This window comes from Zea mays, chromosome 5, assembly GCF_902167145.1.
Source record: "Zea mays cultivar B73 chromosome 5, Zm-B73-REFERENCE-NAM-5.0, whole genome shotgun sequence".
Lineage (NCBI taxonomy): Eukaryota > Viridiplantae > Streptophyta > Magnoliopsida > Poales > Poaceae > Zea > Zea mays.
This window is the reverse complement of record NC_050100.1, coordinates 104,981,595-105,005,751: the sequence shown is the minus strand read 5'-3', so window position 1 is coordinate 105,005,751 and position 24,157 is coordinate 104,981,595. Positions and strand designations below refer to the sequence as shown.

General features: G+C 46.7%; 1 pseudogene; it reads right to left on the bottom strand.

Moving 5' to 3' along the window:
- The window catches only part of LOC103628372 (putative protein Brevis radix-like 5), a 64,068-nt pseudogene extending 49,111 nt beyond the window's left edge, over window positions 1-14,957 (bottom strand).
- Between the last annotated feature and the right edge of the window lie 9,200 nt (window positions 14,958-24,157).

The following is a 24,157-nucleotide window of genomic DNA, read 5'->3' as shown; positions in this document are numbered from 1 at the left end:
CCGGGGCCGCAGGCGCGGTGTTACGCGTGCGCCTGGTGTAGACCGAGGCTTCCCGCATGAATCGGGAAGTCGCGGCATGAGGTTCCGAGGGATGTCCCTGCCTTTGGGAGGCAGTGCTCTCGGCCCGTCGGGCCGCAGCGCCTTCCAGGAGATTCTTGAGCTCTCCCTGGATTCGCCGACCCTCGGTGGTCGATGGCTCCGGCATCGCGCGGAGGAGCATCGCCGCGGCTGCCAGGTTCTGACCAACCCTGCTGGATGCGGGCGGCGGCCTGACCCTGACATCGTTGGCGACGCGGTGCTGGAGACCTTGGGGCAGGTGACGTATTTCTCCGGCCAGGGGTTGGCCCGCCCATACCTGCCCGACGTCCCGACGGATCGGCTCAAGCGCTCCTGTTCCCTCGTTGAGCCTGGCCTGCACCTCGCGGACTTGCTCGAGTTGTCGGTCGTAACCCCCCACCGGAGCGGGGACCACAGCTAGCTCCCGTGGGATGTCGGCGCGAGGCACCGGCCTAGGAAGATCACCATCCTCCGGCATGCCGAGACGGTTGCCTTCGGAGGGATCCCCTAGCTCGATGTGGAAACATTCGTGGCTTGGGCCGCAGCTCTCGTTGTCAAGGCTGCGGCTTCCGTCGGAACAGTCGGAGAGGCAGTAGTCACATGCGGTCATGAAGTCCCGCATGGCACCGGGGTTGCCAAGTCCGGAGAAATCCCAACAGATGCTGGGATCGTCATCTTCCTCGGACCCAGAGGGCCCGTAGGTCGAGACGTCCGTCAACCGGTCCCAAGGCGACCGCATACGAAACCCCAGTGGGGTTGCACTCGCCTCAATGAGAGCGCCCGCCAAAGCGAGGTCGTTTGGCGGGTTGAGGCCGAGTCGAAATGATGTAAGATGGGAGTTAGTCGGTACATTTTGGTCGACGAGGAGCGACGTAGTCACATCGGGGACTGGTTGCACCACCATCTCAGGTACGAGGGCGACGTCCTGCAGGCTTTCCGCGAGCGCGCTGGCGTCGTCTTCTTGCTCGGGATCAGCGTGTCGCGGGGGGACGGCGCTTGCCTTCGTCTCGAACGCGAGGTCGACGTCCGGCGTGCCTTCCGTCGGGGCGTCGGGGGCATCGATTCGCTCGACAGCCGACGGAGCGCGGCCTCCCGCTTGGCCTTGGTTGCCTCGCCTCCTCCTCCGTTGACGGGGGAGAGGACGGAGCGAGCTCGAATGTTGTTCTTCCACCACGCGGGGAAGGTGTCGTCGATTCCGCCGCCGGCGGGCGGGTTGTCGGCCGCCATTGTCGTTGTCGCGCGGCGGTGGAAGAAGTATCATGTCGTAGCTACCGTCGAAGGACATGAACTCAAGAGTCCCGAAACGAAGCACCGTCCCGGGCCGGAGAGGTTGCTGGAGACTACCCATCTGGAGCTTGACGGGAAGCTGTTCGTCAGCACGCAGCAGGCCCCTACCTGGCGCGCCAACTGTCGGCGTTTCGAGACAGGGGGGTCCCTAAGCCGACGAGTGAGTGTGCTGCGTGCCCCAGCCCAGATGGGTCGAGCGCGAAGGGGGGAGAGGCGAGGTGGCCGGAGTCGGACGTGAGAGAGGTGGAAGTCCCGCGGCCTTCGTGTTCGTCCCGCGCCCAGGTCGGGTGCGCTTGCAGTAGGGGGGTTACAAGCGTCCACGCGGGTGAGGGAAGCGAGCGGCCCCAAGAGAGCGCCTGTCTCGTCCTCGTCCCCGCGCGGCCAACCTTCTCTAAGAAGGCCCTGGTCCTTCCTTTTATAGTCGTAAGGAGAGGATCCAGGTGTACAATGGGGGGTAGCAGAGTGCTACGTGTCTAGCGGAGAGAGAGAGCTAGCGCCCTGGGTACATGCCAATATGGCAGCCGGAGTGGTCTTGGCACCTTGCTGGCGTGATGTCGTGGCTGTCGGAGGAGCGACGGAGCCTGGCGGAGGGACAGCTGTTGGAGCGGTCGAGTCCTTGCTGACGTCGCTCTGCTGCCGTAAGAGAGCTAAGAGCCGCCGTCGTCACAGAGCTTGGGGGGCGCCATCATTGCCCATCCGGCGGAGCTGGCCAGATGGGACGCCGGCCTTGTCCTTCGTGACCCAAGTCGGCTCGGGGTAGGTTGGTGATGGCGCTTCCTGTTGACGTGGCGGACTTGTGCCCTAGGCAGGGCGACGTGGGGGCTCCTCCGAAGTCGAGGTCGAGTCTGTCTTCCGTTGCCGAGGCCGAGCCCGAGCCCCCGGGTCGGGCGAGGCGGAGATCGTTTGGCCGAGGCCAGGGCGGAGTCCGAGCCCTGGGGTCGGGCGAGGCGGAGATTCGCCGTCTTCCGGGTCTTAGCCCGAGTCCGAGCCCTGGGGTCGGGCGGAGCGGAGTTCGCCGTCTTCCGGGTCTTAGCCCGAGTCCGAGCCCTGGGGTCGGGCGGAGCGGAGTTCGCCGTCTTCCGGGTCTTAGCCCGAGTCCGAGCCCTGGGGTCGGGCGGAGCGGAGTTCGCCGTCTTCCGGGTCTTAGCCCGAGTCCGAGCCCTGGGGTCGGGCGAAGCGGAGTTCACCGTCTTCCGGGTCTTAGCCCGAGTCCGAGCCCTGGGGTCGGGCGGAGCGGAGTTCGCCGTCTTCCGGGTCTTAGCCCGAGTCTGAGCCCTGGGGTTGGGCGGAGCGGAGTTCGCCGTCTTCCGGGTCTTAGCCCGAGTCCGAGCCCTGGGGTCGGGCGGAGCGGAGTTCGCCGTCTTCCGGGTCTTAGCCCGAGTCCGAGCCCTGGGGTCGGGCGGAGCGGAGTTTTCTATGGCGCCTTTGGCAGGGCCCGACTGCCTGTCAGACTCACTCTGTCGAGTGGCACTGCAGTCGGAGTGGCGCAGGCGGCGCTGTCCTTCTGTCAGACTGGTCAGTGGAGCGGTGGAGTGACGGCGGTCACTTCGGCTCTGCCGGGGGGCGCGTGTCAGGATAAAGGTGTCAGGCCACCTTTGCGTTAAATGCTCCTGCAACCTGGTCAGTCGGCGCGGCGATTTAGTCAGGGTTGCTTCTAAGCGAAGCCAAGGCCTCGGGCGAGCCGGAGGTGTGTCCGCCGTAAAATGGGGGGCCTCGGGCGAGACGGAAGTCTCTCGAGGTCGGCTGCCCTTGGCCGAGGCTAGGCTCGGGCGAAGCGTGATCGAGTCACTCGTGTGGACTGATCCCTGACTTAATCATACCCATCAGGCCTTTGCAGCTTTATGCTGATGGGGGTTACCAGCTGAGAATTAGGCGTCTTGAGGGTACCCCTAATTATGGTCCTCGACAGTTCTATACGACTATCCATCTCCCTCTCTCCCTCTCTATACGTCCTATACGACTCCTCCTCTCTCCCTCTCTCTCTCTCTCTATACGTTCTATACGACTCTCCATTTCTCTCTACGTCCTATACGACTCTCCCTCTCTATACGTAACTCGATAATATTCGTATCACAATATTAGGGGTTAGGGTTAGGGCTTAGGGTTAGTGTTAGTGGTTAAGGGTTAGGGTATTTGTTAATATGAATTTAATTATTGCTTATGTTAATATGTAGCTCAATGAGTTCTCCAACCAAGGACCAAAGATTTGGGCCCGACCACATGGACAAGAGTGTTGCTCAAGAAGAATCCAGCAGTGAAGGATATGAAACGCCTAGCGACCCTTTTCCTACCACTAGGATAGATAGGGCCGCTGCGCGTGAGTTGCAACGTGACCCTACTTATGATCCACAAGAACATGAGGTAAATTACACATCCTTAATTTCGTGTGTGTACCTAATTAATTAGCTGATTTCACAATGTCTATTACACATGCATGATTTCTTGTGCATTTTATTACATGAATAGGAAGTCTTGTCTCAATTTCGTGCGATGCTCGAAAAAGCTGCGGCACAATACCAAGACGCACCGGAACCGACCCAAGACGCACCGAAACCGATCCAAGGCGCACCGGAACCGACCCAAGGCGCACCGGGATCGACCGAGACAACCACCGAGAGGTCAAGGAAAAGGAAGCAGAGCGATCAGAACAGAGGTGACAGGGGGCTAAACAAGTTTCCTGACAAGACATATAAAATCACAGACGTGAGCCCGAATGGTCAGCCCCTAGCTCCAGAAGAGGCACTGCCTAAGTTCCGGAATGCACTTGGGTTCTTAGTTAGAGATAATCTTGACATCACAATCCGACAGTGGAGAGATGTATCAGATGATGTCAAGAATCAAATGTGGAATAAGCTAGTAACGAGGTTCGTTTTGCCTGGGGGTTCAGAAGAACTCGTGAAAAAATACACGATGAAGCAGTTTGCAATCAATTTCCGAAACTGGAGGTCTGAGATGAATACAAAGTTTGCAAAGAAAGGCCTAGACCTGACGAAAAAAATATAAAATCTCAGCAGGTCAGTGGGCAGTATTTCTAGAGCAGAGGAGCAGCCCTGATTTCATATCGCTAAGTGAGGCAAATTCAAAACTGTCTAAGAAGAATAAATACCGCCACCACCTTGGCACAGGTGGTTACAAGCGTCAGGTTCCTAAATGGAGACAAGAAGACACCGAGAAGAAGGCTGCAGGGTTGCCGACGCTGTCCGAGCAACTTGGTGAAAGGACAGCTAATTGGATCCGTGTTAGAAAACCAAGGGAAACTGAGTCTGGTGTATCTTTTGATGACCCCCTGTCGAAGAAGCGGCAAAAAACATATATGCAATTGCAGCTAAGCAGAGCGAAGGAACATTTAAGCCGCAAAGGGAGAAAGACATTCTAACGGCTGGTCTCGGTAACCCTGAGCATCCTGGTCGTGTACGAGGAATCTGATCTAAGGAAGGATAGAAGGAAGGATTCGGACCACAATGGGAAGGTCTGTACAAGAAACATGATCGATACAAGGAAGAGATGGCAAATTATTTTAAGGAGGAGGCCAAGAAAGAGTTTAAAGGCCTGATGTCTGAAATGCTATCGAATCCTCCTCTAGAATTGATGCAGCAATTGGCGATGGCGAGTGCGATGTCTGTTCAACAGATGACCACTCCACAGATGCAAATAATTCCAGCAGCTCAAACGCCGGCTGCCACCGAGGGTACAACCATCCCAAGCTCTGTCGCGTCAATGGGAAATAAGGTCCGCTATCCAGTTGATGACATCAAAAGGCCTGTGGCATGCACACTAGTTATAAGATATGGTATTAACAATCAGCGTACAAAGAAAGTAGCCACAGGCCTTGCGATCCTAGGACGCAAGTTCCATGGAAACGACATTCCAGAAGAATATTGCAGGGTAGAAGTGACGACAGTCGTCCAAGGATATGAGGACGACATGCTAGACATCCCTGGGCCCGAAGGTATCGAGACACTTGGACAAGCTATCAAGAATTCTATCCTTTGGCCTCGAAGGGATGTCGAATTGGTTGATTGGTCGAATTCGTCGCAGGCCCAACCGTCTCCGCCTTCTCAAATTGTTGTTCCTATTGTACATCCATCATCACCTCCTCAAACTTCACATGTTGCTCCTCATCCTCTTTTTGACCCTCCTTCTCCTCATCCTCATGGTGGCCCACCGTCTCCGCCACATACATCGCCCTTCAGGGATCCACCTTCTCCACAGCCATCTCCACGACCATCAAAGAAATCTAAAGTTTCTATACCAAAAGTAGTGTCCCCATTTGATAAGAAAAAGAAGAGTAAATCCACTGCTGGCACTGTTTGTTTTTTGAAAGGGATTGGACGGAGCCTCACGTCAGACACTGTTGATTTGGCCAATCTCGAGGAGTCCGCAAAAAAGGTTGAGGCAATGGCCGCAAAGATAAAGAAGCCAACTAAGGCAGATTATAAAAATGTGCCTAAAAAATATGTGTCGGGCAGACCACTACTCACTTTTGAGAAACTAAGGAAGGTCCCGGCTAATATTAAAAGGTTGCATGATTGGTACATGCGGGCATCTTCAGTTGGCATCGACACCATCAGTGTTAATATACCAGCCCATGCTTTTATTGGTTCAAATCAAAAGGCCGTTGTTACATTCGAGGACATGTGGTTAATGATGAACCTTCAGAGACTCGACGTGCAACTTGTAACCATATTTGCATTGTAAGTGTCACTCATACTCCACATATATGTGTTATTATTAGTGAGTTGTATAAATTTTCAATATCTGACATGCACGTGTGCGTTGCAGAATGCAACATGATCAGCAGGAGATCCTTTATGGTACCAATCCCAATGCTAGTGCCAGTAAAAGGGTTGGGTATCTCAACCCAATAAAGATATGCGAGGATAACCACACTTTTAGAGTCGGAAAAGGCAACGAAGCATTACAGGGGCTAACAGACGAAGAAATTGAGGTGTGTATCCAGGATCTGAAGAAGGATTTTGAAGCAAGATACGCCACCTACATAGGACACGCAATGCTTCAATTTCAAGACAGGGAATCCATAGTAGCCCCGTACAATTTTAAGTAAGTGTGATTTTGCATAAATAAAATTAATAATTTCAATACACATGTATCACAAGTTTGATTCATACAGGGACCACTGGATATGCTTCTTCATTTATCCTAAGGTTGGAAAGGTGCTGGTGCTCGACTCCTTGCACACCGAGCCTTCGGCCTATTCAAAATTCCTCAGCATCTTAGAGCTGTAAGCCTTTTCTATGCATGCATACTTATATCGATGAGAATTGTAGAATAACATGGTGATTCTATTTGAGATCACAGGGCATTTAGGTTTTATAAGCTACATGGTGGAAAGTACGACACGTCCAAAAAAGGCATGCCACTAGACATCCATTATAACTGGCCGGTAAGTATGTGAATTTATGAATACATATCAAACATGTACGTACATAGGACAATGTTGCAACTAAATAACCAATCTCCCATTATGTAGTGCCACAAGCAACCACCCGGATCGGTCCTATGTGGGTTCTACGTGTGCGAGTTCATGAGAATGAACGGACGATACATCACGAACCCTGGCAAGGTATTATTAGTAATAGTCACGTACGTATTTATGTCATTAAAGATGCAAATGTGTTATTATTGAGTATAAATAGATGATGTTTATAAACTTCCTTTACATCAATTTCAAAAAGGAAGCCCGAAGAACTTGACTGAAGGTGCATTGTTTGGCATAGTTGAGGACCTGTGCACATTCATATTGAAAGAGGTCATTCCCGCAGAAGGGAAATATCACGATGCTTCCGGAACATTAGCTTTGCCAGAGTTTAGAATCCTAACAGAAATTAGTAGACTATCTCTTAGCCAAGATAGTTATTAGAGCTTAAGTGGAAACTTTGATGTATATAATGTGTGATGCATACATGGTTGTAAACAAGACTTTGATGTATATACATGTATGATAGAATTTAATTCCATGTTGCTTTTAATATCAATACTACATGTTTATCAATATATATATATATATATATATATATATATATATATATATATATATATATATATATATATATATATATATATGTTTGTGTGTGTAAATATATAAATTTCAGTACGAAAATTTTAAAAAAGGCGGGAAACCTTTCCACTGGCGGCTAAATAAAATAAACCGCTAGTGGAAATAGCATTTCCACTGGCGGTTTTCTTAATAAAACCGCCAGTGAAAATAGCATTTTCACTGGCGGTTGCTTAAGAAAACCGCCAGTGGAAATGCTATTTCCACTGGCGGTTCTTGAATAACCGCCAGTGGAAATGGCGATTTCCACTGGCCCCTAGCACTAGCGGCACTGAAAAGCGCCAGTGAAAATGTCTCTAGAACCGCCACTATAGAGGCTGTGTGTACTAGTGGTGGTTTGAACTACAACTACCATTTAACCGTAGGAAATTTTCTAAGACTTATTTTTGCTGGCATTTAGATGTTATAACATGACTTTGCACAAAGTTCTAGCCATTAATACTTATTAGTTATTTTACTATGATTTTCTAAAGTTTCTAGCCAAAGGGGTGCTTTCTACTACCACTATATTTGAAAAATATCAAACAACAGATTTCTGATTTTTCCTAGCTTCTTATTTGTGCAAGGGCAATCATTCTGAAGTTTGGCATCTTTTTTTCTTAAGGGAGGGGGTGGTAGGAATTATTTGGATTAAATGACCTTTTCATGAAGTATTGGCAATAGGTATTATTTTGCATCTTTCCAATGGGTTTGCATTTTTCTCTGGTAGCCTATCTCATTATTGATCTAGCAAAATTTTATTTGCCCATTATTGCATTATTTTTGGGTTACTCATGATTTACTTGAAATATGACTCATTATCAAGTTTTATTTGTTTACCCTACTTAAAATGATGGGCTGGGGTGTTTAACATTTTTGCTGTGGGGTTTTGGTGGTTACAAGTCCACTGGATTTTTATTAACAAATTTGGGTCTGGTTTTATAACTCCAATAATTGTTTTCTAGTTGGAATAATGCTAAATAAAACATTTCACTTTAATTCTGTTCTGGACTAGTGGTCTTTTCATTTTTCCTATGTTCTCTTTTAATTAAGTAGGCTAGGAAAAATAATTGCACTCACTGTTCATTAATTCCTAATGCCTTTCTAATTTTCTTAAGTTTTGGGTAAAAATGGCTTTTAATAGATATCCCTACTTGAATTTTCAATATTGGGGTTCCAACTATTTTTAAACAGTGTTTAAATGGGGTTTGAACATCTACAATTTTTCTTAGGTTCAGCACAGAAGCATAACTAATTTTCTTTAATTAAACAAGGTTTGGTCAGTTTCTGTATTTAATTCTAAACTCTAAAGAACAGAAAGCATGGGGTTCAGTATTTTTAGTTGGTAGTCCATAATATTTAGAATCCAGCAAAATTGGTTTGACAATTTTGGGTTAAGTATTTCTTAAGTTATGAATTTCCTAAGTTCTCTGTTCATTAAAAAGATTAATCAGAAATGATTAAATGGAAAACTACTTTGCAACGCGGTCCCTGGCAGGTGTTTTCAAGTTTCCTTACAGACTAGTCCTTGGGATACTAATCAAGTGAGTCGCTGACAGTTCAGAAAACCTCCCTGGATTCTTCTAATCCTAACCCGAGGTCCTTCCCCCAAATCAAACTATACCCGCGGTGGAGAAAAGGGCGGAGGGGCTTACCGGCGGCGAGACTGCTCCGGTGAGGTGGCCGAGGGTGTAGGGGAGGTCCTGAGGTCACGGCGATGTGCGGGTCGCCGCCGGGGATGGTCGGAGTCGGCCGGTCCACGTGCGCAGGCGGGGGAGCTCGGCGGCAGCGAGGATTCCGGCCTATCCAGGGCACAATTGACCAATCCAATGGGTCAGAGAGCTTCACGAGGGATCAAGGAAGGTGTGTGCGCGAGAAATTGAAGAACGGCTCACCGGATTGCTCGTTCTACGCGCGCAGGCGGGCGACCGAAGTCCGGCGAGGACGATCTTGGTTCTCGGTGATGTTCTGCTGGGTCCGAGGGCTGGGAAAGCTTCACAAGCTATTGGCGAAGCTAACCGAGCGACTGGTGCGGCTTGGAAGTAACTAGAGTGGGCTGGCCACGGTGGCCGAGGCTCGGGTGGCAATGGCGGGCGGAAGAGAGCTCGCCGAAGCTAAGGAGGGGCGTCTGGCCGGCGAAGGTGAGCACGGGGTGAGATGAGGCGCACTTGGGGAGGCTTTATAGGCGCGAGCGGGCATGACCGAGGGCGAGGGCGCGCGGCGGACTTGACCGAATGCTGGGGCGAGCGCACGCGCGGGTTGGGCGAACGCCGGCGTGCCGACCAGGGTCAAACACGTGTGCGCGTTCATTCTACCCAAGTTCTAGCGCGTGTGGTCATTCATCTGAGCCTGCTCTTGCCATGGTCAGTGCACAAAACCTTTTCTCCTCCCTATAAGCTACCGATCTTGTGAGGGGGTCATATGATTTTGCCTACTGGTTTCAAAGATTTGGAGCCCTGAAACCTAGTCTGTCTCCTTGCCCGAGCCCGAGGCAAATCCTAGGTTTTGTCGTGTCTAGGGCTCGCGTCCCAATGCCATCTTCTGGCATGTGACAGAGGGATTAGTTAGGCACAATTTTGTCAATGGGGTCATTAGGATTTGAGCTAGGGATCAAGGTGAACACGCTCGGTCTTTAGCTCAAGGGCTGAAATTCAGAATTCAGAATTTCAGAAATCCCCATTGAACCCTCACTTGAGAAGCTTGTTTTAGAGTTTTTATTAAACTATTTTGGACAAGCTTTCATAATCTTTATTGTTTCTTATTTAGTATACTTCAATGTTTATATTTGGCCTAAGCCTTAATTTTATATTTTTTATAGTCTTTTGCCCATTTTCTTCAATTCTACTTAAAGAGCTCAATTAGGGTTGGTATTTAGGGTTTCAACATTTTGCTCTTTTAAAAAAAAACTTTTTTGTTTGGAACATGATTCTTTAGATATACACTTAGTAGATCTTTTCTTCTCAAGTTAATTTGATGCTTCATGCTTAATTTGGCTCACATAATTTGTTAATTCTTGGGTTGGCACTGAGAGAAACCCTAGGTGACACTAGGGTGTCACATGCCTCGTGCTTGACGCTGTGCCCAGACGCTAGAGCGCGCACTGGCGCTCGCCCGCGCACGCCCCGAGCGCTTTTCAAAGCCTCCCCTCGGCCGTGCTCGCCCGCGCCTTTAAAACCACCCCCGGTCGCGCCTCACCTCACTCCTCGCTCACCCTCGCTGGCCAGACACCCCTCCCTTAGCTCCAGCGAGCTCTCCTCCACCCGCCATCACTGCCCGAGCCTTGGCCACCGCGGCCAGCTCACTCCAGCCACGTCCAAGCCGTGCCTGTCACTCGGTTAGCTTCGCTAGTGGCCCGTAAAGCATTCCAAGCTCTTGGACCCAACAGAACCACACCGGAGACCCAGGATCTCCTTCGCCGGACTTCGGTCCCCCGTGACCGCGTGTAGACCGAGCAATCAGGTGAGCCATTCTCAAATTCCTCGCGCACACATCTTCCTTGATCTCTGGTGAAGCTCCCTGACCCGTTCAATTGAACTGTACAGCCTTGGTTAGGCCGGATTCCTCACCACCGACGAGCTCCCCCGCCTGCACGCGTGGACCGACCTACTCCGACCACCATCGCCGACATTCCGTACCTCGACGTGATCGCTAGAGACCCCCAAATCTCACCCAACCCCTCACCGGAGCAACCTCGCCGCCGGTAAACCCCTCCGCCCTTTTCGTCCACCGCTGTCACTGTTCCATTAGGGGAAGGACTGCGGGTTCGATTTCGTAAAACCCTAGGGGGTTTTCTGCAGAGTCATAGACTCAGATGAATAGTGAACCAAGGACCTATCTGTAATACATTTAAAACCTTTCGCCAGGGACCCCAGTGCAAAACCATTTTTTCTTTATCCATTTCTATTTATTCTTTTTAAATTCAGTAGAGAACTTAGGAAAATTATATCTTGAGAAATATTTAGCCAAATCTAGTCAAACTAATTTTACTGGATTCAGGATATTATGAACTGTCATATAAAAATAGTGAACCTTGTGCTTTCTGTTTTAAATTTTAGAGTTTGGAATTAATTAAGGAAACTGACCAAACCTTATTAAAATAAAGAAAATTAGTCATGCTTCTATGCTGAACTTAAGAAAATTTGTAGAAGTATAAACCCCACTTAGACACTTTTTAAAAATAGTAAGCTCCCCAGTATTAAAGATTTAGACAAGGTTACTTATTAAAAGCCATATTTTCCCAAAACTTAGGAAACTAAGAAAGGCACTCGAAAATAATGAACAGTGCATGCAAATATTTTTCCTAGTCCACTTAAGTAATAAAGAACCTAGGAAAAATAAAGGAAACCCTTGTCCAGAGCAAATTCAAGGTAAACTGTTTTATTAGGCACTAACCAAATTAGAAAGACAATTATTAGAATTATGAAAATAATTTCAAAATTTTTAAGAAAAAATCAGTGGACTTGTAATCACTAGGACACCACTACAAAAATGATAAACACCCCATTCCATCATTTTAAGTAGAATAAAGAAATAGAACTTGATATTGAGCCATATTTCAATTAAATCATAAGGAATCCAAAAAGTGTGCAATAGTGGGCAAATAAATTTTTACCAGATTAATAATGAAGTAGGCCACCAGAGAAAAATGCAAAACCTATTCAAAACTACAAATAATACCCATTGCCAATACTTCATGAAAAAGGTCATTTAGTTCAAGAAATTCCTACCACCTTTCCCTTAAGCAAAAAGTTACCAATTTTCAGAATGATTGCTCTTGCACAAAAAACAAGATAGGAAAAATTAGAAATCTGTTGTTTGATATTTTTCAAATATAGTGGTAGTAGAAAGCACCAGTTTAGCTAGAAACTTTAGAAAATCATACTAAAATAACTAATAAGTATTAGTGGCTGAACATTTGTACAAAGTCATGTTATAGCATCTAAATGCTAGAAAAAGTAAGTCTTAGAGAATAACCTACTGTTAAAAGGAAGTTGTAGTTCAAAACACCCCCTCTTCCCTAATGTTTGATAATTTTATACAGAGAGTACCCCTCGATTTTTAAGCCTCAAATTTTGATACAGAGAATTATACACCAGTGAGAAGCCACTGTAATTTTTGCAGAATTTCTAGAAATTTATTAAGCTATCTTGTAGTCCAAACCCACCTCAAAAGTATAAAAGAAATAGAGAAGAAGAGAGGAATTAGAAAGATTAATGAGTATTACCCCAACATGGCAGCTGAGAATATTGTTAAAAATATCCATAGGATATAAAGAAGAAAATCGGTGGAACCCTAAACATGGGTTAACCATTCAGTAACCAAGTGGCCCTAAGTTGCTAAGTATAACCCAAAAATCTCCAATAGTAAGAATAAGCCCTACCTTATTAAATTGATCATCCCCCATCAAATCTTAATTGTAAATTACATACCATGCCATGCATCTATCTTACTCATTGCATTCATTAGATTGCAATCTCGCTGACGGAGAGTACGTGCTCATCCCTGAGCAAGGAGCTGTCCACGAGGGAGACCAGGAGCAAGCTCCCGAGACTGCCATCGAGGATCTCCCCGCAGCCCCAGCAATTGAAGGCAAGCCCCGGTTTTATGCATAATCGTATATATATATGCTAATTTACTACACTTAATGTTTGTAGGCTTGTAATGTGCACTTAAGTGTAGGAGTTGCTTGAAACCTCTAATTGCATGAACTCAGGATTCCTTTTTGAGATGAATACTAGTATGCTAGGTCGAGTAGCTGCTTTGCTAAATCAGGATCTCGGTAGAAGTCGAGTGATTTTTCTAGCACTCGCGCGAGGTCAGGAATTGATTATATTCATCTTGATAACGGGATCTATGATGGTCTATGGACTTGGATCCAGGGAGGATGCCTTGTCCATGAGACGGGAAAAGGAATTAAGGATTAATGTGTGGATACCTGAATCAAGCGTTTGAACGTACTAAACATTTGGGAAATATGGTAACCGGTAAACCTAGTACCTGAGTGAAGCCGGGCACGGACTTTACCCCTCATGCGACCTGAGACTGGGTCTCCCATGCTAGTTATGGTGGGTACAAGTGCGGCCACTGCACGGCGGCAGCCGGGGTCAGTGGAGCATTGTATGCCAAGGCGGTGAGGCCCGGCCGCGAACGGGGAATCAATGGTGTCGGTTGACGTGTGTGGGGACGGAGTGCCCTGACATGTCGTGTGTTTAGGTTTACCTTTCAAGGTTTTAAAACTCGATTCGAATCGTCTGCTTCTCGCAGCTAATGAGACTGCTTGACCCCTTGTACATTGAGTAAGAAGTGAAATGAGGTTCTACATGTGATAACTTGTTGATTGTATTAAATGATTGTTACCATGTATGCTTAGAAGGAGCAAACTTAGCTAAGATAATGATGCTAGAAAGTGAAAACCTAAAAATTGATTTTAGATACAGCTAGTGCTTTTGGCAAACTAAACCCCTTAGCCAAATAGCTGCATGGTCTAGAGGTAGAGGAGTAGATTCCTCACACCGGGTAAGTCTAGCTGAGTATTAGTATACTCAGCCTTGCATTTGGCATAATTTTTGCAGGAACGCTTCAGGATATGGTTGACGGTGTGACTAGGTCTACCACCCTGCCACCGGGTTGGACGGTCGAGTGGGATGCTGCTCCGGTAGGAGAGGAGCAGGAGGAGTAGTGGGCTAGGCCTTGCCCCATTCCTCACTTTCGACGATATCGATTATCCGCTGCAATTTATTTGTGAACTTAGATCAGCTACTTGAAAAACTCTGATTTATGTAATAACTCCAGTAGTTTAATTTGAGGTTTTTCCTGTTTTATTGTATTTCTTCTGTGACTCACCTTCGAGTGAGTTTGTGGTATTTGATCCTGGTTAAGTGGCTTAATCAGACGAGATCTAAGGGACTGACGGGTTATTCCGATTTAAGTATGTTACGGCACTTAAACTGAAATAATTCGGTCGGTTCTGCCACAAGTTGGAGCCGTCGCCGCGTGACCACAGCGTCATCAGCACGCCGGGCTCCGACTCCGCCGCCCACTCCTCGTCGCCTGCCACGTCCGCCGTACCCGCGGCGGCCTCCTCCACGTCGTCTTCCAATGGCGAGCAGCACTTGTCGCAGTGCCCGTGTTTAGCTCCTCCTTGCTGCCACAGCTCCTCGTCTTGGTGGAGGCGGTCTCTCCGAAGGTCACCGCGGTGGCTTCGTGCGGCTGCGCCGGCGCGATCTTGGCGGACGAGGACGCGGACGATGATGCCGCTGTGACGTCCTTGTCCTGCAACTCGTCTGCCTCGGGGGAGCGCCTTCGATGCCACCGTCGATGACGACGCGGCGCGCGTGGATGGCCGTCGCCCGCCGTCTTCACTTTTAGGAGGGACAGGGCCTTCATCTGCGCAAGCAATTGAAGGACACGACGTTACGTTAACATCACGTGCGGGCGCACAAAGTAGAAGCAGGGGAGCGATTGGGGATGTCGGGCGGCGTACACTCTTGACGATGAAGCCGACGGACTTGGTGATCCTGCTGTTGCCGCCACCGCTACCATGGAAGCATGTGAGCATCGAGAAGAGCAGTGTCGCCTCTGATCTCCGTTGATTCTAGTTGTTTCCAGAGCCACTGCTCGCCCTACGCTCGTGCTGGTTTGGAACAAAAATGGAGGGGGCTGGAATTTGAAAGAGGCGAAGGGCGGCACGGAATTAACGGGCTAGAGTGTCCGCCGCGCAATCAATACCAAGAGGACATGAAGACAACTTGGCTGTGATATACAAGCAACAGGTGGTTTTCTTCCCTTCATTTTGTCTGATCATGTTGTAGTTGTAGGACAAAGTTCTTGTTCTAATGTTCAAATTAAATGATTGCTTGAACAATATCCAACACCTAATACCTGTTCTTTCTCTCTCCGATTTCTCAATTTTGTCGTATGCACCAGGGAAACTATGTTGATGCTGTCACATGTTACAGTGAATTACACCGTATAGATCCTACAACAGCTGATGCACTAGTTAATAGAGGGAACACATTCAAAGAGATTGACAGAGTTAATGAAGCAATTCAGGATTATGTTCAGGCAGCAACAATCAGGCCAAGCATGCCAGAAGCCCATGCCAACTTGGCCTCAGCATACAAGAACAGGTATTCTATGAATCTTAAGCCTATGCAGTGTTAATATAATGCATTTAATTTCTGGCAGTATTTTTTATTTCTGTTTATAATATTGGTAAATGTAATCTTTTTTTAGTGGGCATGTAGAAACGGCTATAATTAACTATAAGCAGGCTCTCCGGCTGCGTCCTGATTTTCTTGAGGCAACCTCCTGCATACTATACATGTACCTTGCAATTTTTCTCTACCCTTTTAATGCACTTGTGACATAAAGATTTGAATAAGACTGTTGTTGGGGACTTGTTCTCAAATACTAAGAGTCAAGAACAAGGCAACACAAAGTGTTAAAGGTTAATGCCCTTCGTCCTTCGAAGCATTATTTCCCTTGGGATATAACGATCTTCGGACGAAGGTCATGAAGGACATACCTTCATCATCATAGTTATAAGATATTTGAAAGATGAAATGTATAAAGTATGAAAGATAAACACAAATAAGCATATGACAACATCATTCGCATGTTATCATCATACAAACTTGGATATTTAAATACGATATTTAATCACATTTATACCTTCGACTTTGCAGAAGGCAAAAATTCAAGTGTTGCGCGCAAGCGATTACAAGATAGCGTGAACAGTACAGGGGTATTGTTCATCTATTTATAGACACAGGGCGCAGCCTGTGTGAAATTACATTTATACCCTTTACAATCGATTACAATCATGACACAAATTATCATGGGTCTAATGGTCATTTCATCTTTAAGTCGGTTCACTCCTTCGTCTTGAGACATGTCACCTTGCCGAAGCTTTATGAGTGCTAGCTTTGGAGCTGCTTTAGAGAAAATCTGCCGAAGGTGTTTCTTCTCTTAGGATCTTCGGCTATGAAGCATACCCCCAACAGTAGCCCCTTCGCGGTACTAGATCGTTTTTCGTAACGAGCTTGATCCGTGAAAAAGTCTCCTAGGCTTCGGGATGCCGAAGATCCGAAAAACACCTTCACTGAGCTCGTTGCTGAGAAACGATTAAAATAATCTGAGCGCAAGGTGGCCCTACCATGCAGCGGTAACGTGCGTCCTGGTGTAACACCCAAAAGTCTTAACTTGAGATTTAAGGAAAATCCTTTGGAGAAAAATAATAAGAATAATAATAATCATCAAACTAAGTAACCTTATACATAATTGAACTTCAAAACTCACCCTTTCTAAGAAAATGGTCATAATAAAATATCATTAGTAAAACAAACCTTAATAAAAGTTTAGCAATTGGAAAAATATTTTCTAACAAAACCAAAGAATATGAACTCGTGAATATACCTTTAAATTAATTACACACTCGAACTAATATGTTATGGAAATAAATGTGGTAAGTAATCCATGCTGAAAGCATTTCCTAAAATAAAATAATGATAATAAATAAGGCAACTAAATAGGTTAATAAAACTATCCCACATTATGTTGGGGTTCCATTAGACTTGAACTCACATTTGGAATAGGTTTGAATTCAAAGTTGAATGGAAAAGAGAATAAAAAAATAAAAGAAAAGAAAAACTCACATGTTGCCGTTTGGGCCGAAATACGGCCTGGTCGGCCCAATCAGCCACGCTGGTCACATTCGCTGACACGTATGGCCCACTAGCCAGTTTCCCCCACCTCACCCGCACGTGCTGGCACACTTGTGTGTTTAGTCACTGCCGTGTGGGACCAAGCGTCGGTCGTCTTCTTCCCAATCCGAATCAACGCCTACAACCGATTGCCAACAAATCCCGCCGATTCGGCCTCAACCCGAGCTTCTCGGCAACAGATTTTCTCGCTCACTCGGATATATAAACAGACATCGTATGCCCTTGTCCCATAGGCTCGGCGCTCGGCCACGGCAAGAAATCAAAGAACGGGGAGGAAGGGAGGACACAGAGAGCCATCGCAATTGAGAACGTTGACGACCGCGCCACCTGAGCCATCGCTCTACACCTCGGTCGGCACCGATCGGGCTTCTTCATCAAGGGATCTTCAAGCTATTGGCGTCGCGACCGGTTCGTACAGGGTGCCAGCACCGGTGAGACCCTCTCCTAAAGACTCGATCTCTCCATCACCAACGCCGCGCTTCCCTGACTCCCTCTCCCGGAACCATAAATAGCCGGCCCTAGCGCCTCCTATTGAATCCAGCCATTAGCAGCCCCAAGTTAGCCACGCAAGAAGAAAGAGAGAAAGAGGGAAAGAAAACCATCACTGGTTGTGCCTCGGTCGTGTGGTTCTCTGCGGTGCGGTCTGGGAGGTCGGCCAAACACCGTGAATAAATCGAAGTGTGGGCTGGGGGGTTGACCTTGAAGCCGCTGCCATCGTTGTTCGCCTCGCCTTGCTGTGGTGTGTTCGGTGGGAATGCTGCCGTCGCTGGGTTCTGGGGGGCATCGAGGGGGATTGCCGGACTTCATTAGGTATGGGCGCGTCGTCTGCGGGCGATTGAGAGCCAGGCACAGGGATTTCCGTACTGGTGCCTGGGCATCGCCGGGTGCGGCCACCTTGGGTGCTCACGCCGCTCGGGAGGATGGGGCTCGGCCCTATGCGACTTGGCTGCCGCCTTGGGGAAGAAGATCTTGTGACCGTTGATTTGCTAATCAGACGTGCGTGATTGGGAGAAGGGTACCGGTTCGGACCAGGGGATCGCAGCCGTTGATCCGTTTATCCACGATCAGGAACTGATCTCCAGTATTTTAAAATCACCACAGTTGGTCTCTGATCCAAGGCTCGGCGTGGCATACCCCCCCCCCTTGAGCTTATAATCGTGGCCGGTGATCATAGATCTAACGGCTATGATCGTCGGATACCCCTTCGTCGTGCATCTTTTACATAAAACCCCCGTGGAAACTATGAATCAACCCACCATCCTGTGCGGTGTTCACTGAGTCTGGGGAGAATTGCGTGTTAGCCCCCGAGTTTTCGGAAAATAGTGGCCGCCGTCCTGAGTTTTCGGAAAATAAAATCTAAAATGATTTTCAGGATAAAAAAATAAATATGATAAACTTAGAAAATTCATAACTTTATGAATTTAACTCCAAATTGATCCGTTCCAGTTTCTATAATTTTGTAATATTATTGTTTATCATTTAGTACCATTGTTTTGACATGAATATCACAATAATATTTGTATCCTATTTAATCTTGTACAAAGCACATAAAACCTTTAGAAATTCATAACTTAAAATCTATAACTCCAAAATTAATAATTCTTGTTCTTGTGATCTTATTTCAATATGTAGATTATTAATATGTATTTTGCATATATGTTTGGTGTGATGTTAAATTTTGCATATAAACTGTTTGTTTGTATTGCTACGACTAGCGCGAGGTCACGAGTCATCTGAAGAGCAAGTTGGTACCTGGAATCTCAAGTGTCAGGCAAGTTGTGCCCTTGATCACTTCGTTTACCTAGTCATGTTCTGATTAATCATAATGATCTGCATAGGTTAATTTTGATGGGACCCAATAGGTTACCCTAGTTTGATTATCTTTATACCTTGACTCCACTAAACTTTTTGGGTAGTACCTGCTATTGCTTTATGTGGTTTTGGGTATGAAGATTACACTATTCATGATTATACTTTTGTTATCAGTTGTTATTTATTGTTCATGTTAAGATCATTATGTTAATTGGAACATGGAGAACCACCCGGGAAAACAGTGCTACCACAAGGGTTTATGGACGCCCTTGGCTAATTAACTAGGAAAGCTAGTGGATGATTACCTTACCCGAAAGGGGCAAGGGCAGTAGGGGAGTGGTCAGTGTAGGGAGGTCCTTGGTTGATTTTGCTGCGATGGCGGTCAGTCGAGGGACTCCTGCACTGGAGCTTCCTATAAACTGTAGCGGGTTTTCTGAAGCTAGTGGAACTTTGTAAAGGCCTCATAGTGTTACCCTGCCTCGCCTCCTCGGTAGAGGTGTATGGGATTGGCCGTCTCTTGGCAGATGGGTAACATGACTTGTGGGTAAAGATGCGCAACCTCTGCAGAGTGTAAAACTGGTATACTTGAAAGGGAAATGTGCACTTGGGCCATTTCTAAGTATTTTGGTGATTTAGTGTCCAACACAAGTGCCTAAGTGTTAAATGGTGGACAAAGTACAAATCAAGTATAAAGGTATGTTTCTCAAACTTAGTACATTGTTTTAGAGACTAATGTATTGTGTCTAAGTGCTGGAAACAGGAAAAATCAAGTTGAAATTAAAGATGGCTTTGTTCAGCCAAAGTCAGCTCTGTCTGGGTGCACCGGACAGTGTCCGGTGGTGCACCGGACAGTGTCCGGTGCGCCAGGCTAGCTCAGGCGAACTTGCTGCTCTCGAGAAGTGATTAACGGCGTACGGCTATAATTCACCAGACTGTCCGGTGTGCACTGGACTGTCCGGTGAGCCAACGGTCGGCCGCGCGATCCACGCGAGACAAGTGGCTGAGCCAACGATCGGAAGGGGGCACCGGACAGTGTCCGGTGCGCCAACGGCTCAAAAGCGCCAACGGTCGGCTTTGCCAAATAAGGAAGGAGATTCGCACCGGACTGTCCGGTGCGCTAGGCGACAGAAGGCAAGAATTGCCTTCCTAAAATACTCTCAACGGCTCCTAGCTGCCTTGGGGCTATAAAAGAGACCCCTAGGCGCATGGAGGAGAACACCAAGCATTCTCTAAGCACTCCTAAGCATCAAGACTTCGATTCCGCGCATTTGATTCTTTGCGATAGCAATTAGAGCTCCATTTGAGTTGTGAACTCGCTAAGTTGTGTTGTGAGCTCTTGTTGCGACTTGTGTGCGTGTTGGTACTCTGATTTCGTGTCTTCTGTGTGTTGCTCATTCCTCCCTTACTCTGTGCTTCTTTGTGAACAACTTTGTAAGGGTGAGAGACTCCAGGTTGTGGAGATTTCTCGCAAGCGGGATATAGAAAAGCAAAGCAAAACACCATGGTATTCAAGTGGGTCTTTGGACCGCTTGAAATGGGTTGATTGCAATCCTCGTCCATTGGGACGCCACAACGTGGAGTAGGCAAGTGTTGGACTTGGCCGAACCACGGGATAAACCACCGTGCCATCTCTATGTTGATATCTTTGTGGTTATCGTGTCTTGCAAAGACTCTTCTCTAGCCACTTGGCTTTATTGTGCTAACTCCTAATCAAGTTTTTGTAGCATTAAAGTTTAAGTTTTACAGGATCACCTATTCACCCCCCGCCTCTAGGTGCTCTCAATTGGTATCAGAGCCGTTTTCTTCAAGAAAGGGACTAACCGCCCGAAGAGATGGATCCTAGGGGCAAGGGGATGGTGGTCAACGACAAGGAGAAGGAGTCCTTCGTCAACGAGCCTAAAGATGACAAGCCTACCGACTCGGGCTCGGGCCACAAACGAAGAGATGGGAAGAAGAAGAAGACGAGGCGCATCAAGGAGATCGTCTACTACGACGACAGCGACGAGTCCTCTTCTTCCCAAAAGGACGACGACAACGTCTACAAGAATAAGAAGGTGGTTAATTCAAACTTCTCTTTTGATTATTCTTGTATTCCTCAAAGTACCAATGCTCATTTACTCTCCATTCCACTTGGTTAACCTCCTCATTTTGATGGAGAGGACTACGGATTTTGGAGTCACAAAATGCGTAGTCACTTGTTCTCTCTCCATCCTAGTATATGGGAGACAGTAGAGAGTGGAATGAAATTTGATATCTCGGATAGTCCTTTGTTTATCAATGAACAGATTCATAAAAATGCACAAGCTACTACTGTGTTGTTAGCCTCATTGTGCAGGGACGAGTATCATAAGGTGAGCGGCTTGGACAATGCCAAGCAGATCTGGTACACCCTCAAGATCTCACATGAGGGAAACGACGTCACCATGCTCACCAAGATGGAGTTAGTGGAAGGCGAACTCGAGAGATTCGCGATGATAAGAGGGGAGGAGCCAACCCAGACATACAACAGGCTCAAAACCCTCATCAACAAGATAAGGAGCTATGGAAGCACGCGATGGATGGACCACGACGTTGTCCGCCTAATGCTAAGGTCTTTTACCGTCCTTGATCCACATCTTGTGAACAATATTCGTGAGAATCCTAGGTACACGAAGATGACGCCAGAGGAGATCCTTGGAAAGTTCGTAAGCGAGCAGATGATGATCAAGGAGGCTAGATACGTCGACGATGCATTAAATGGTCCAATCCAAGAGCCTCAAACTATTGCTCTCAAGGCAACAAGGAGCAAGGAGGCACTACCTTGCAAGGTGGCGCAAGTTGAGGCGGTCGGGCTTAATGATGAAGAGATGGCCCTCATCATCAAGCGGTTCAAGACGGCGCTAAAGGGTCGCAAGGAGCACCCCAACAAGAACAAGACGAAGGGGAAGCGCTCCTGCTTCAAATGTGGTAAGATTGGTCATTTTATCGCAAATTGTCCCGATAATGATAGTGACCAGGAAAAGAAGAGTGGAAAGTGGGAAAAGAAGAACTACAAGAAGGTGAAGGGCGAGGCACATCTTGGAAAGGAGTGGGATTCGGATTGCTCCTCGTCCGACTCCGACAACGAAGGACTCGTCGCCACCGCCTTCAACAAGTCATCCCTCTTCCCCAACGAGCATCACACATGCCTCATGGCAAAGGAGAAGAAGGTATGTACTCGAAACAATACTACTTATGCTTCTTCAAGCGAGGATGAGTCTAGTGATGATGATGAAATAGACTATTCATGCTTATTCAAGGGCTTAGATAGAACTAAGATTGATAAGATTAATGAATTGATTGATGCTTTGAATGATAAGAATAGATTACTAGAAAAACAAGAGGACCTTTTATATGAAGAGCATGATAAATTTGTTAGTGCACAAAATTCTCTTGCTCTAGAAGTTAAAAGGCATGAAATGCTTTCTTGTGAACTATCTACTTGTCATGAAACCATTTCTACTTTAAAAAGTGTTAATGATGATTTAAATGCTAAACTAGAAGTAGCAAGTAAATCTAACTCTTGTGTAGAACATGTTATGATTTGCAATAGGTGCAAATATTTTAATGTTGATGCTTGTAGTGAACACCTAGTTTGCATTTCTAAATTAAAGGCTAGTCTTAATGCCCAACTTAAGACTAGCAAGAGTGAATTTGACAAGCTAAAATTTGCAAGGGATGCCTACACGATTGGTAGACACCCCTCAATTAAGGATGGTCTTGGCTTCAAGAGGGAAGTCAAGAACTTAACAAGCCAAAAGGCTTCCATCTTCGCCAAGGAGAAAGGGAAGGCCCCTATGGCTAGAAGTGCTCAAAAGAACCATGCCTTCATGTATCATTATAGGAGACAGTCTAGAAATGGCTATAGAAGTTATAATGCTTTTGATTCGCATGCCATGGTTGCTTCTAGTTCTTCTATTATGCATGATAGAAATCTAGCTAGGAGAAATGTTAGTAATCACATGCCTAGAAGAAATGTTGTTCATGTTTCTAGGAAAATAATAAATGAACCTTCTACAATTTATCATGCTTGCAATGCTTCATTTGCAATTTGTATAAAGGATAGGAAAGTGATTGCTAGGAAACTAGGGGCAAAATGCAATGGTGATAAAACTTGCATTTGGGTCCCTAAGGATATTGTCACTAACCTTGTAGGACCCAACAAGAGTTGGGTACCTAAGACCCAAGCCTAAATTTGCCTTGCAGGTTTATGCATCCGGGGGATCAAGCTGGATTATCGACAGCGGATGGACAAACCACATGACGGGGGAGAAGAAGATGTTCACCTCCTACGTCAAGAATAATGATTCCCAAGATTCAATCATATTCGGTGACGGGAATCAAGGCAAGGTTAAAGGCCTAGGCAAGATTGAAATTTCAAATGAGCACTCTATTTCTAATGTATTCTTAGTTGAGTCGCTTGGATATAATTTGTTATCCGTAAGTCAATTATGTAATATGGGATATAATTGTCTATTCACAAATGTAGATGTGTCTGTCTTTAGAAGAAGTGATGGTTCACTAGCTTTTAAGGGTGTATTAGACGACAAACTCTATTTAGTTGATTTTGCAAAAGAGGAGGCCGGTCTAGATGCATGCTTAATTGCTAAGACTAGCATGGGCTGGCTGTGGCATCGCCGCTTAGCACATGTGGGGATGAAGAACCTTCACAAGCTTCTAAAGGGAGAACACGTGATAGGTCTAACAAATGTTACTTTCGAAAAAGATAGACCTTGTGCAGCTTGTCAAGCAGGGAAACAGGTGGGAAGCTCTCATCATGCCAAAAATGTGATGACAACATCAAGACCCCTGGAGTTACTTCATATGGACCTCTTCGGACCCGTCGCCTATCTAAGCATATGAGGAAGTAAGTATGGCTTTGTTTATAGTTGATGATTTTTCCCGCTTCACTTGGGTATTCTTTTTGCAGGATAAATCTGAAACCCAAGGGACCCTCAAGCGCTTACTAAGGAGAGCTCAAAACGAGTTTGAGCTCAAGGTGAAGAAGATAAGGAGCGACAATGGGTCCGAATTCAAGAACCTTCAAGTGGAGGAGTATCTTGAGGAAGGAATCAAGCACGAGTTCTCCGCTCCCTACACACCACAACAAAATGGTGTGGTAGAGAGGAAGAACAGGACGCTTATAGACATGGCGAGGACGATGCTTGGAGAGTTCAAGACCCCCGAGTGCTTCTGGTCGGAA